Here is an 11,235-nt window from a genome sequence, read left to right as displayed (position 1 = left end):
CAGCTGCGCACAGCTCTTTCCTTACATCAGGGACAGTTATGGCAGAGTTTTGGGGGCTGGTGGGGAGGGGTGGGGAATAGGGTGATCTGGGCAAGCATTCTTGAAAGGGCGATGTATTTCCAAAACGTCTGCTAGTTGGATAGGTGGGGTATTCACCCACCTACCCCAAAGCAGGTGGGGGAAATACCTGGGAGGTGGGGACCCTGGACTGAGCACCACTAGCATGCCTAAAAGTCAGGGTTATGCATGGTGGAACGCCAAGGTTCGTGCTTGAATGCCCTCTGGGATTGTCCTGTGTGCAAAGTTGTTTTAGCATTTTCTAACTGGCTGTGTATATTTGCTTATACAAGCAACATCTATTACTTTTGTTTTTCTTTCAAACCTGGTGATTTCACTCTCCATGACCTGATGGTCAGCTTCAGCTCCACTCTGTTCTCAGCACAAGGTCCACTGTCCTAACCAGGCCCATGGCCGTTCATGAACTGGCTCCTACTTATCTCCTCAAGCGCGTATCTCGTTCCATTTTCCACACCAAACTTCTTGTAGTTCTTGGAACTTGTGCTTCTCAGAATGTGATATGAGGTTTGTTTTCCCCCCTTGGATGTTCACATGGGCTCTATCTCCCTGCCTGCAACCTTCACCCCACCTCTTCATCCAACCTGTCACCCCTGATGCACACACATTTTCTTTGCCTGGCTAATGTGTGCTCAGTCTTAAGGTCTGCTGAATAGGTGATTTCTCCTCTAGGAAGTCTTCCTTGAACCCGCACTCCTGATTTAGACACACACCCCCCCACCTGCCATGTAGTTTCCAGCACCCTGTGCTTATTCTAGAAAGGGTTTTTCTTGTTTGTTTGTTTTTGTTTTGTTTTGTTTTGTTTTTGCGGTACGCAGGCCTCTCACTGTTGTGGCTTCTCCCGTTGCGGAGCACAGACTCCGGACGTGCAGGCTCAGTGGCCATGGCTCACGGGCCCAGCCGCTCCGTGGCACGTGGGATCTTCCCAGACCAGGGTACGAACCCATGTCCCCTGCATCAGCAGGCGAACTCTCAACCACTGTGCCACCAGGGAAGCCCTAGAAAGGGTTTTTAAAAGATAGGAAAATACAAAGATTCAACTTCTGGGAACATGAAGGGAATTCAGGGAACCTCTGCTGAACACAGAAATGCTGAAAAAAAAATCAACACTTGAAAGAAAGAAAGGGGGATAGCTAGGTGTGAGACAGGAAGAAGGAACTCAAAGACAAATAGGGGTATTTGACATGAATATAGACACAAATGGCTGAGGACTGGGGTTGGTACCAACTCAAGCCCTGCATTCTAGAAAAGCAGAGATCTGAACTTGAGACCCCTGCCTAAAGCCGACACCCTGGGAAGGATCTTAGGAGTGCCACAGCAAGGAAGTTTGTGGTTTGTCTGGGGGCTTTGAATGAATTAAAAAATGTGTGCTGTAGGAACCGAAACCACTAGTCTGCCTCTGTCATGCTTAGGTGTGAGGTCCCAATCTATATTACCGATATGTCCAGGGAATCCTGAAGTCAAGAAAGAATATAAAAGCTGGTTCCAAAGTGAGGAATCCCCTCAGTCCTGTCAGAAGCAGATGCAAAGCACAGTTGATTTTTCTGATCTCTAACAGATAAAACAACTTCCATTGGAGATGAGTTTATAATAAGAATTAAAAATCCAACTAGGCAATGAACCACATGCGGGACTGGATCAGTAATAAACAGGAGATTAGCCCCTTAAGAACTTGAGGCAGTAGAACAATTTGAAAAAGACTGTAAAATAGTTACCTTCAACATAATTACAGAGACAGAATGATAGAACATCGCACCATGAAAAAATAGGCAAATTTGAAAAAGTACGAATACAATATGTAGAAATAAAAAGTTTAGTGATTTACATTTAAAAAACCCTCAATGGGTGGAATTCTTTTTTTTCTTAAGTCAGTAGTAATATATCAGTCAAAAATACAATAAAAATAACTCATTAAAAAGGGGAAAATAAAGTAACACACTAATCTCATTTATGAATACAGTTTTCACAATCCTAAATAAAATATTGACACAGAATCACAGTAGCACATCAGAAGAATATTACATCACAAATAGATCAAAAAAGAAAAACTGAGATATCATCACCATAGATTAGAGCTATTAGGAAAAATTCATCATACAAAGATAGATCAACACTTCTGTAGTACGATAAAAGTGAAGAGAGAAATTCAGTTCCAAAGCCCATATCATGCTCAATAGGAAAATACTAGAAGGCTTCATGTTAAAATTAGTGCAAGATAAGAATGTCCTCTTTTACCCCCACCCCCCTTCTTTTCAGATTTATCAATTAGGAATGTGTTAGGTTGCAAGGAATAGAATACCTGACTATAATTTTATGTGTGTCTAAGCCTACAAGAAATTAAACAAATAGGACTTTATTTTCCTCAGAGGAGAAGTCTATATATAGGCTGCTTTAGTTCAATGCCTTCATAGTTTCAGGGCTGGTCAAAGGTTATGCACATTTACTCTTTTGCTATTTATGGCAAAATTGTCCTCCAGAGAAGTTTCACCAATTTAGACTCTCATAAGTGCGTGAGAATGCTTATTTCCCCACATCCTTTTCTGCATTGGCTATTTCCTAACTTTAATTAGTTTGCTTCTTTTATAGGTGAAAACAGATATCTCAATGTCTTGATGTGCATTTCTTTAATTATCAGTACAAATGAGGCTGAACAGAACATTATTACTGACCATTTTTATTTATTTGTAAATAATCAGTAATAACTTCACCTATTTTTCTGTTGGCTTCTTGTGTGTGTGTGTGTGTGTGTGTGTGTGTGTGTGTGTGTGTGAAAGTAAATGGAATTTTTTTTCATGATCTTTGGTGCTAGACGTGACTTCAAATTCCACAGTGAAAGGTGACTTGTGACCAACGCCAGACCAACTGCAGGACAGCCTCACAGTGTACTTCAGAGTCAGGAATGTTGGAAACAAAAAAACCAAACAAACATGGGGACAGATTTCCTGTTCACCCCAGCTGTGGTTATCCCAGTATATGGAATAAAATACATGGCAATGGGAGAGACAGGAAGCCAACGCTGGTCATGAAGGGTCTGATGGATGGAAAAAAAGAGCATTTCCCTTAATTTGGTCAATCCCTCACCATCCTGAATTCACCTTTGCATGCAATTTAGAGAGATAATAACAAGTCGGCTTATGGGGTTTTTTCTTTGGAACAGGCTGCTTTGCTGAGACCTCAAAGGTGTCCATTTTACAGGATGGATGATTTGCATTTGGCTATTTCTTTCCTCCAGGTTTGTGTTGGGAAACCACCTCCCACCCCTTCTTGGAATGTTGGTGCCAGCAGGGCCTTTGGAGACTTTTTACCAACAAAAATGAAACCCACAGAAGTTAGGTCACATACTCAAGTTCACATTATTGGTTAGTGACAGCATAATAATAGCTAAAACCTATACTATGTGTTAGGTATTGCTCTAAGCGCTTTACATACGACAATTTGTTTAATTCTCATAATAACCCCATGTAATAGGATCATTAGCATTCCCATTTAACAGGTAAAGAAACTGAGGGCCAGAGAGGTGAAGTAACTTGCCCAAGGTCACACAGCTAATAAGCGGCAGAGTCAGGATTTGAACCAGGAACTTTGGCTCCAGAATCTTGCCTTCAACTACTATGCTATGTTGAAGTAAATCCCCTTCAAATGTACAAGTACATTGAATTTCCCCAACAATGAGATTATAACAGTTAGAACATTTTTCAAACTTTTTTGAAAATACGTTCTACCCCAGAACCCAATATACTCTCACATACAAATACATTGTAAGTGAAAGACAGTTTCCTTAGAAACAATCCTTATGCTTACTACGTGTGATAGACCTTGGCGTATTCCCTCTTCTTTTTCTCTTTGCATCTCTTATCCTTTTTTGAAAAAAAAACGCAGGCCACAACTTACTCATGAGTCATGATCCACAATTTGAAAAATATTCTTCTTTAAACTACTCTTCTAGTTTACATCTCTGTTATGAAAGCTGTTAGTGGTTTGTACTTGCTAAGTTTCCATCCACACACACTACTTGGAGAGTGGGAAAGACTGTTAGATAATTCCTATCAAGCTTATTTCTGTTCAGGAGGTTTTCATTTCTCTCCTTGTACTTAATGTCTAATGATGGTACACGGGGGGCTTTAAGACAAATCACTATGCCATTACCTTAGGAAAATCTTCATTCCCTCATTTGTTCATTCAGTCATTCATTCATTTAATATATGAGCTCCTACTATATGCCAGGCATTGTGCTAAATCAGGAGTTGGCAACTCTGGCTGGCAGGCCAACTCCAGAGCGCCACTTGTTTCTGTAAATAAGGTTTTCTTGGATCACAACCAAGCCCATTCATTTATGTGGCTGCTTTGTGCTTATGGCAGAGTCAAATAGCTGCTACGGAGACTGTGTGTCCTCTGAAGCCCAAAATGTTTCTTAATCTGGTCCTTTATAGAAATAGTTTGCATATTACGGTGCTAGATTCTAAAATACAATGGTATTTTAGGCTGGTCTCTACCATCCTGGATGTTTGAATTGTCCCGTTTATCTTAAACTGGGTTTCAAGCTTGTTTGGCGGGCTTGGAGGGGGAGGCTTCGAGGCTTTTTGCCTCCTTTGCATTGCCTCAGAGAACACCTGTTCACAGTAGATGCTCAGTAGACATTTTTTTCTTATTGAAAATAACAAATTATAACAAAAATAACTTTTTTGTTTTTCGGTAGACCTGGCAGCAGATATGGAAATAAAGCAACCTATCTACAGGGTAGAAAAGAGTTTATTCCTTTAAGATAGCAAAGAGTTTCACTTTACAGATGCTTATCTTCGCTGTTATGAGAAGCAAATCGTAATTTTTATTGAGTACCTACTGTGCACGCAACCCTGTGGGTAAAAATAAAAAGACTTGGTTCTTTGGCACTTGCATCAAAGATGGAAAGAGAAATGAGATACATGCATTTTATAGTAATACTTAATACTTCTGTTTGAGGACCTAGTGTATACTTGGAGATGATTTCATTTAACTACCTTAGAATCTTAAATGTTTGTGTTCCAATAGCTTTTACCTAGTCACTAATCAATCTCAAGAGTAATTCCTGTGTGCCTGAGTGCACAAACTAATTGTATTTTTCCTTCTTTCCTCCCTCCCTCTCTTCCTTCCTTCCTTCTTTCTTTCCATTTTCCTTCCTCCCTTCCTTTACCAAACTTCCTGTTTTGAGTGTCTCTTATGGTTCAGCACCATAGATGTATTAAAGAAAAGAGTGGTCTTTCCAGTCTTGTGGGGGAGACATAGAAATAAACACACGATTATAATACAGTGCATTGGTAGAGGGATGCTCAGATTGTCTAGTAATACAGAGAAGGTGTGCCAAACAGGGGAAGACTTCCTGGAGGAGGTGACATTGAGTTGAGTCTTAAAAAAGCTCACTGGACAAAGGAGATATAGGATATTCCAGACAAGGCACCAGCATATGTAAAGACTAGAGGTATTTGACAATATGGTGTTTTCAGCAGATAGAATTCAACAGAAACAAGAGCATTGGCCCATCATCGAAAGGATCTGTGCTTTGATTTTTTGTGTGTGTGTGCCTACAATTCCCTCTCTTAACGTGACTATTAAAAATTCTATTTATTCACTTATTTACTTCTTCACTCATTTATTTAGTCAATTTATTTATTTGTTTGTTTATTTGTAGTAGGAACAGGTTGTGTGGATCTATTCAGTCTTTTTAACCAAGCTAACCAGTTAGTTGGTTGATTTGTAGGACATCAGACTGCAACCTTGGCCTGGCCTCTTGGGCAAGAAGCACCCACTGAATAAGCTAGCCTATCCAGTCATACCCAGAAGGAATTTGACCAACGGGGAGAGGTGCAGTTGCTGTTAAGCCAATAAAATTCAAGGCAGTTAAGACGACTGGGTTGTGACACTGTCTCCTTCTAGTAAGATCGATCGCCTGCAGTGGCAGATTGCCTGCTTCCACCTCATGCCTGACCTTTCAATCTGCCTAATAAATCTGCCCGAGCTTTGTTGCCTCCTCTGGTATCAAGAGGGGAGTTTGTATGGAGACCCTTTGGGAATCGATGTCAAATGCTCAGCAAATGTTCTGCTAAGTTAGGTCTGCAGCAGGCTGGAAAAGGAGCAGATTAAAGGAATAAAATATGGCCCAAACAGTTTTGGAGAGCACTAGGCAGCTGGGACTTCGTTCTGTCATTTAAGGTGAGCATGGGGTCGGCTGATGAATGATAACAATTTTCGGCAGCACGTGGTCTTTTAACCTTCCCGACAGCCTGTAGAAGTGTTAGCTATGATGACTGGAGCAGCGTTTCCCATGTTGTTTTGGGGTCCCAAATGCAGTGTTTAGATTTCATGGATACTAAATCCAATGATATCACAATGCCTATGCAAACAGGACCTGTGTTTGTCTTATTTTGTCTTTGGTTTTTTTTTTTTTTTGTGGGGTGGGCGTGGGGGGGATAAAGAGTGCAAACTTGCTGCTTAAACAAATACGGTGAATTTGTTAGGAGGATGCAAAATATCTGGCAGAACCCAAGAGAGCAGGTGTTACTGGACCCGCTCAGGGACTGCAACCAGGATGTGAAGAGGCATCAACAACCAAGGGAGCCCCTCCCCCAACCCTCCCTTCCTCTCTTGAGCCTGTGGATTCCCCTCCTTGTTCATTTATCTGACTCCCCCCAAATTCCTTCTAGAACCTCTCTGATCCATTAGAGGCATAGGTTTCTTTTAGGGCACAGTTGTTTTGCATTGCAGGCTGGAATTTCCATGTAGAGCCGCATGTCAGCGTTTCTGCTTTTCTGGAGTTTCACTTCACAGCCTCACTGGATGCTGTTGAAGAGGTGAGCACTGTGTACAGAAAATGCTGTTTTTATTACTGAGTCACAGCACATAGTTTATAAGTCCTAAGGAAGCTAAAAAAGAGGCACTTATATCCAGGTTTAAACCAGGAGCTTTGCGTATGTATTACAGATCATGATCATGTATTAAAGTTATCTGGCAGAACGAATGGGTGTGTCCTTGGCTCTCCCTGGTCCTTGAGTGTGTCGCTACTTCTCTGTCATTCTTCCAAAGGCTCCACCATTCACCCAGACCCTCATATCAACACGTGTCCACTGGTCCCTGATAGGGATCCCACCCTCCCTGTAGCAGGATTTTTGCATTCTTGCCTTGGTATCTGCCCAGTGCTGTTTCCCACACTTGAGATTCCTTCTCTTTTCTTCCATGTATCTAACTCATATATCATTTAAGGTCAAGTTCAAGACCCTTGTCTACCATGTACCTTTCCCTTCTAATACCATCCTTCACAGGTCTTCCTTATTTCAGAACTCGTTCAGTAGTCACTCACTTAATAGTTATGTACCGTAGAGGGGTGATGGTCGTTTGTATTAGTTTGCTGGGGCTGCCATAATAAAGAACCATAGACTGAGTAGCTTAAACAACAGACCTTTATTTGCTTACAGCTCTGGAGGCTGGACATCCCAGAGCAAGGTGTCGGAGGGTTTGGTTTCTCCTCTCCGCTTGGCTTGCAGATGGCCTTCTTCTCCCTGTGTCTTTCATCTGTGTGCCCACATCTCTGGTATCTCTTCGTGTGTCCAAATTTCCTTTTCTTATAAGAACAGGAGTCAGATTTGGATTAGGGCCCACCCTAATGGCCTCATTTGTACTTATTTACCTCTTTAAAGGCCTTATTTCCAAATACAGTCACATTCTGAGGTACTGAGGGTTCGGGCTTCAACGTAAGAATTTTAGGAGGACCCAGTTCAGCCTGTAACACCAGTGGAGACAGGGCTGAACTAGAGAAAAAGTGATCCTTGTTCTCTTGTTGTTTGGCAGGCTGGTAGAAAAGATGAAACTGAGCAGGATGCTATGGGGCCCTCCTGGGTACAAAAGCCTTTCCTGTCTCCTGTTTCTTATTTGTAGGAAAAAGGCTTCAGCCTCCTAGACCTTCCCTGAGTTCCAAAGGGCAGATTCAAACAGTTACTAAGTAGGGGATGGAGGGAATGCAGAAACAAAGAAGAAACAATAATGTATATCCCAACAAAGGATGTACATAACAATGTATCTCTGAGTTCTTCTATATGAACTAGGGCCTCCACCCAGGTGGAGGCTGGTAACTTCTGGCTGAACATAAGCAGGAGGCACCCAGACTGGTTGGAACCTGAAGGCTGATGACTGAGATCCCAGGAACACCACCTTTGTTACCTCACCACCAACCAATCAGAAGATGGTCACACCCTGTAGCCCACACCCCAAGCTTTGCCTATACTTTTCCTCCCTCCCCCCACCCCCCCACCCACGGCCCCATTCCGGCTTTCTGAGCGTAAGCTGGCGGTTCTCTTTGCTGGACCCTTGCAATAAACCTTTCTCTACTCCAAACTCCGACGTTTCAGTTTGTTTGGCTTCACTGTGCATCGGGCACACAAACTTGGGTTCGACAACAAGGACAGATATGAAACCACCATTTCCGTGAATATATAATTAATTACCATGTGGGATGATCCAAGAAGCAGAATTCGTGGTACTTGAAAAGGTAGTCTGGTGTTCGGGGCAGGTCAGGAAGGTCCCCTGAGGAAGTGAGATCTGAAGGGTGGTTGGATGGGAGTTAGTCAGGTGAAGAGGGAGGGTCGAGTATTCCAGACAGAGAGATCAGCCTTTGTGAATGCCAAGCATCAGGGAAGAACATGACATATACAAGGAATTGAAAGAAGCCCTTGTGGCAAGGAGTGAGTGGTGGGAGAAGGCACCAGAAGGCTAACGGGGCCAGATTACACAAGATACTATGTCTTAACATCCTCGTTTCAGTGCTCAGGCATCCTGCCTCGGACTGTTTCAAATGTGTTTGCGTGTGGAGGAGGGGTGGCAAGTATCTTTTGCTTCTCTTTATGACCCTTTAGTGGGGAGAGCCTTTTGACTCTGATGCCAAAAGCTCAGCTCCTCTGTACCACCAGCGCAGAATCAAATCTTGGAGACAGAGTTTTGGGTGAAGTAGAAAAGGAGAGCTATATTACTTTGCCAGGCAAGGGGAGACACAGCGGGTTCCTGCCTCGAAAAACTGTATGTCCCAACCCAGGAGGATTTGATGAGGAGTTTTATGACAATACTTCCCAAGGGTGGGGTTGCTGACAAGATGAGGGTGTGTGCAGGGTCTCAGGTGGTCTCCTAATCTTGATGAGCTTTTTTGGTCCCTTTAATCTGGCCACAGGTGGTTTCCTGGCTGCTTCTCCCTGGATTAGCAACTGTTCAAATCTGCCCTTTGGAACTCAGGGAAGGTCATGGAGGCTAGAGTCTTGCCTACTAGAAATGGGGGACAAAAAGGCCTCCGTGCCCGGGAGCCCCACAGGGCCCCGATCGGTTTCAAATCCTTTATGGTCTCCACAGCGTGCAGGAGAGGGCTGGGCATATAGTAGGTGCTCAGTAAATAAATTAAGTGGGTGTAATGAGAAATGAGATAGAAGCACTCTTGTTTGTGGAAATAGGGGCTGACCCAATCTGGAGAGTGTTTCTCCCAAAGGCTCTAGAAGGTGAGGACTTTTGGTAGTATGATGCCACCTAGTGCTCCTTTTCATTACAACAACAAAGGGGAGCAGGGTGATGGGCAGTCTTCTTCCATAATCTAGAAAACTGGAAATGAAGCATTTTCTTGCATCAGCATAAACTAATTTGTCCAGGCGCCCATCCTCTCATTCACTCATCCAGCCTTGTTGATGTCCACATGCATCTCTTTCCTGTGAGTCGAACATGTCACGTTCCTTTCTACCTCCAATGGTTCCCTGATTTCCCATGTTCTGTCTTTCTGTCCCCACATCATAAGTAATACTCTCAGGAATCAGAGGCTAGATTCCCTGAGCCACCCGTAGTGCTTGCTGTCAAGAGGGCCTGTTGTAAATAATACTATCACATCATGTTAGAATTAATTGTAGATTTTCCTGTCTCTCTTTTCCCCAAAGCCAGATTGTGAACGCAAAGGGGAGTGACTCTGCTTTAGTCACCTTTGTGGTTCCTGTGGCCAACCTTGTGCCTGCTAAAGTGTTTTCTGGGCTGAACTGCTGTCACCCTGGCAGTCATCCACTTGTGAAACGTCCCTTAGGAAATGGGGAGACACACAGCCCCGCAGTTGACACCAGTAGAAGATATGCGTGGCCAGGGCCCTCTAGGTCTTTCTTTATGGCCATGTACCTTCAGGAGTGTTATGGAGTCTCTCTGGATCATGGTGGTCCCGCAAGCTGGTCCCGGTGTATAATCAAATTTTCTGTAAACACACAAAGCAGCCTGAGTCGTGTTTCCTGCTCCATCTTCACGTCGTTTCTATTAGCTTGGCTTAAAGTTTGGTTCAACCCGCTTCTCCAGCTTCATCTGCCATCTCGTTCACCATTTTCCTGCACATTATGCCTCAGTCATATTTTTGTTCTGTTTGTCCCAGATATACAGTCTCTGTTCATGAATGAGATATTGTACAAATGTTAATTTTCCCCAAATTAATTCATAAATTCAATGAAGTTCCAATTAATATTTCTCATGAGGAACCTGGAAAACATCCTGAAAATTATATGGGATAATAAAGATTTATGAAGAGCCAATGCAATTTTGACAGCGCAGGGATGAGAGTTCTGCCCTTTAACCACGATGACAGACTACAAAACCATAGTAATAAAACCCTGTGGAACTGGCACAGGACTAAACCAGAGAGCTCGGAACAGATCCGTTTATATTTGGGAACAGAGATGTTGAAAAATGGGCTCACTCCATTGAGAAAAATAAAATTGGATCCTTATCTCACACCACATACAAAGGTGAACTCCAGAAGGATTACAGAACCAAATGTGAAAATGTACAATTATTAAGCTAACAGAAGAAAATGATAGAGAATACCTTTATGACCTTGGGGTTGAGAGGAACTTAATAAATTATACTAAAAATGCATAAAAAGATGAAGGGCTATAAAATTAAAGATTATTGTTCTACAAAGGACATCACAAGCAACGTGTCCAGTCTTTGAAAGATTAGTATCTAGACTTTACAAAGACCTTTTGCAAACTAAAAAGAAAAAGAGCAATAGAGAAATAGACAAAGGCTATAAATAGACAATTCACAGAAGGGGACCGCAAGTGTCTTATGAATGTATGAAGAAATGCTCAATTTCACTCATAGTCGGAGAAATGCAAATTAAAACAAAAA

The sequence above is a fragment of the Phocoena phocoena genome, chromosome 16 (assembly GCF_963924675.1).
Source record: "Phocoena phocoena chromosome 16, mPhoPho1.1, whole genome shotgun sequence".
In the NCBI taxonomy this organism is placed as follows: domain Eukaryota; kingdom Metazoa; phylum Chordata; class Mammalia; order Artiodactyla; family Phocoenidae; genus Phocoena; species Phocoena phocoena.
The sequence above is the reverse complement of the archived record's forward strand: the minus strand, read 5'-3'. Positions refer to the sequence as shown.